The sequence below is a fragment of the Meleagris gallopavo genome, chromosome 23 (genome assembly GCF_000146605.3).
Source record: "Meleagris gallopavo isolate NT-WF06-2002-E0010 breed Aviagen turkey brand Nicholas breeding stock chromosome 23, Turkey_5.1, whole genome shotgun sequence".
Lineage (NCBI taxonomy): Eukaryota > Metazoa > Chordata > Aves > Galliformes > Phasianidae > Meleagris > Meleagris gallopavo.
Window position 1 is genome coordinate 4,356,291 of NC_015033.2, and position 4,050 is coordinate 4,360,340.

The 4,050-nt window shown below is 57.1% G+C and overlaps 1 protein-coding gene across 1 annotated transcript in view; it reads left to right on the forward strand.

The window, feature by feature from the left end:
* LOC104914207 (polyhomeotic-like protein 2) overlaps window positions 1-4,050 on the forward strand; it is a 24,375-nt gene that overhangs the window by 2,290 nt on the left and 18,035 nt on the right. The gene's annotated exons all lie outside the window — the stretch shown is intronic.

Genomic DNA, 4,050 nt, shown 5'->3' on the forward strand with positions numbered 1-4,050 from the left:
GGGGGGAGGAGAGAAGGGATGAATCCTTCCTGCAGTGCAGCTGTGCTCCTGCTGCCAGATGTTGGAAGAACGATGGAGAAAGAGAAAATAAAAGCTGTTCTTTCTGCATCCCATCACTTGCAGAACTCCAACCCAACCCGGCCGGGTCAGCAGAGCCCACCGACAGCCTCTCCAGGCCTCGTTAGAGCTCATTAACGAAGCGTCAGTCTCGCCACGGTTGCAAGGGCTGCTGGCCTGAGCTGTCAGTGCCCATTAGGAGTTGGGTCCTATGGGCTGGGAACAGGACGGGGCTGGGAGGATCAAAGGCGGTGAGTGTCCGGCTCCAGTGGGGCAGAATAATTTAATAGAGAGGCTTACCCAGTTTTTTTACAGTATATTTTTTTTCTTTGCTCTTACCGGTGCTGACTCTGCCCGTAAATCTTTGCCTCAGCCCCTCTGCTGCCCTCTCCCTTCCCAGCTGCACCATGAGGCAAAAACATTGCAATTTTTGTTTCCAGTTCAGTCCAGAATCATTGGCAAAACCCACATCTCTGCTTCCAGCACACCGAAAGCCTGTTGCTAGCTGGCAAGGGAATGGCAAGGATGAGGATTATGGGCAGCAGGCAGCCACAATCCCACAGCACTGTGATCCTCTCTCAGTTCCTGCAAGCCTTTGCCCAGCGTTGGTGCCCATTATCCATCACTGCAACCTCAAGGTGTTCACATGCACCAAGTGCCCCGCCATGGACACAGGTGCACAAACATCCCCAAGAGCACAGGGCTCATCCTGCTTCCATGTGCTGGAGAAAATTCACATTGCATCAGCTAGGCTTCGTCTGACAAGATGCAATTCCTGCCACCTCGCTGCATAACCCGACAGCGCACGGGGTTGGGATGTGCATCAGCTCGACTGCAAGCAAATGAGAACTGTTTGGTCCAGTGTGGGCTTGTGAATATTCGTGGCGAGGAGAAGATGGGGCAATGATTTTTACGGGTAAAAGAAGGCTTTAATTGCAGTGAGATTAAATCATCATTCCAAGGAAGGTCAACATGGCTAAGCCTGGAGTGATTTGGGATGGCGAGCGGGGCTGGAGCAGAGGCTGGAGCTGACACCAAGTGGATGGAAGCTGAAAGTTCTGCTCAGTGACGGCAAACAGAAGGTTTGAGTTAAAAGCTGGGGGACTGCAAGAAAACTCCCCAGCTGTCAGCAGATCTCATAGCCCACTGAAGTCGTGCAAAAAAATAATAAAAAATAAAAATAAAAAGCAAAAAAAAACAAGTTTTGGCCATGCAGAGCCCTGAGGGCGAGCTTTCCTCTCCCACAGCCTATCCTGCAGACATTCCAACCACGCATTGAGTCGGAGCACCCCCATAAAAACTCCCGGGGGGGCTTTTCTCAATGCCCAGTCCCACAGAGCCCTTTCAGAGCCAGCATTTGCCAAACTCCCCCCAGAAGCTCCAAACCCCAGCGGGATATCCGCTCCTTCCAGCCCCCTGCCGGGACCTAGCACAAGCCGGGGACGGAGATGTCGGCACAGGAGGAGCTGCGTCACCGGGCGATTTCCTTTGGAAAAATACCTTCATCCAAGGTGCAGAAATACAACAAAACCCAAAATGTGACAAGGCACGCTTGCATAACCCACTCGTTCCCTTCTCTTGCCTTCTCGCCAAGGCTCTGCTGTCTCTGGACCTCTTCCAACAGCCTTCCTAGAGGGTGATGCTTTGGGAATGTGGGGGCTGGCACTGCTTTGGGGATGCCACTAGCACCCACTGCAGTGCTCAAGGGGGAAGAAGCCCAAAGGGGAAGAAGCTCAAAAGGGAAGAATTTGGAAGTGATTTGCTCCAGAAAAGAGGTCAGGGAAAACACAAACCCTAGGAGGAGCACGGTGATCCCCATGGGAGGATATCCTCTAGGGCTCACGAGGGGAGGGGAGGGCTTTGGGAGTCATACAGCAGGGAGACAGCCCTCTTAAAGGAGGACAAATGGTGCTCAATGGAACCGGGTCGTGGCGGCACATCTCTCCACCGCTGCAGCACCCCACATCGGGGCAGGCACGGGGGCACCCCAGGATGCTCTGAGACCACCCAGAAGGGCTTTTTGTCCCCCCCTCGGAGCTGACACACTGCCTGCGAGGCTGCCAGGCTGCGGGATGCCGCGGGCCCACCCAGGGGCTGCAGGTAGGCGGATGTGAAGCAGCTCCGGCAGCGGGCCCCGCTCACATCACCAAATATCCGGCCCCATTGTTCGTGGGGATGCGCCGCGTCCGTGCTTTGTTCCCCCCCGGCACCCGCGCGCCTTTGTGTCCACACAAATATTTGTGCCCTCCGAGCCCACGCGCGGGGCGGCGGGAGGGACGAGCGGCCCCCAAACGCGTCCGGAGGGAAATTTCCAAGTGGAAACCCAGCCCTCGGCGCGTCTCAGGCTGAATGGCCGCCCCGCTGGGTGCAGACAATGAGCAGTTGGGCTTTCAAGCTGTTCCCGCCCGGCTCCCCGGTGCGAGAAGGGAGACGGCATCAGGCACAAGGCCTGGCCCAGTGCTGGGCTCGGTGCTGGGCTCGGTGCTGGGCCTGATGTTGAACCTGATGCTGGGCCCGGGGCTGGGCCTGGTGCTGGGCTTGGTGCTGGGCTCGGTTCTAGGCTTGATGTTGGGCCTGGTGCTGGGCTCGGTTCTAGGCCTGGTGCTGGGCCTAGTGCTTGGTCCTGTGCTAGGCCCAATGCTAGGCCTCGTGCTAGCCTTGGTGCTAGGCCCGGTGCCAGTTCCTGTACTAGGCCCAGTGCTAGGCCTCATGCTGCACTTGGTGCTGGGTCCTGTGCTAGGCCTGGTGCTAGGCCATGCTGTACATCTTTGAGCACGGAGCCACATCTCCATGCCACCCTGTACCCAGGGTGTCATCACAGCAATGGCATCGCACAGCACAGTGGTGGGGACGGCAGCCATGGCCTGAGGACAAGAGTGAGGCCTGCTGCTACGCCCAGCACAAGGTGACTGGTACCAGAGGGACACCGACCCTGCGCTGCCATGTGCCGGCACAGCACGGCCATTTGGCTCCTGGTGTCCACACTGGTGATGGCCTCACGAGTCATCTCCTTTTTGGGCTGAAAAGCGTGTGGTTTAGGACATGTAGTGCTATGAGACTGTGGCAGCCCGTCCCCAGCATGTCGCTAGGGGCCACACCCCCGCTGCTCCTTGCTGCGCAGAGATAGTTGTTGGCTCCCTGCATAGGAAAAGGAGCCAAAAAAAAGGGAAGAAAAGGGATAATGCTCAGCCCCAGCCCCAGCCCCATCCCGTGGGCTCCATTGCAGGGCAGCCATTGCCCTCTGGTGGCTCCAGCCATGCAGCCCCAGTGTTCCCCAAACCCCGGGCAAAACTCCATCCCCAAGCCCTGAGGGTTGGCAGCGTCCCCAAGTGTGAGCAGCACTGTTGTGCCCGAGCACCAAGAGCACACTGCGGTCACAGCTGATCCTGTGAGCCCCGTTTGCAAGCCCTCGTGGCTACCTGCAAACTCCCAGCCCCTTCCTGCAAATCGAAGCATCTTGCAGCAGACCCAGGCCCCCATGTGCACACCTACAAGTCCCCTTTACAAACCCACCTGCAAATCCTCCACGTGCAAACCCCGGGGTCCCACTGCACTCCAAGAGCCCTTTAGGAGCACTATGGTTGCATGCACTGCTCGTGGTTTTTGAGGCTCCATGCTTCCAGGGCTACATAATTTTTGCAGATTTGCTGTATGCATCTCATTTTCCACAAGCTTGCCACGTGCACCCTGCTCTTCGTGGGTTTACACGTTGAACCCCATCCACCCCATCTTTTCCATTCTTCCCCTTGGCACCCCGTTTTTTTTTGCAGGGTTGCTATTTGCACCCATTTCTTTTCCTGCTAGCTTCTTGCACCCCGCTCCCTGCGAGACCACCATCGCCACTCCTTTCCACTTTTGCAGCCTGCACCCCATTTCTTGCTCTCTCGTGCTCACACTTTGCACGCCTGCTTTTTGCACTTTGCAGGCTTACCTCGGGCACCGTGCTCTTTGCAAGTCAGCTTGTGCTTTGCTGCAGGCTGCACCCCCCGCCCC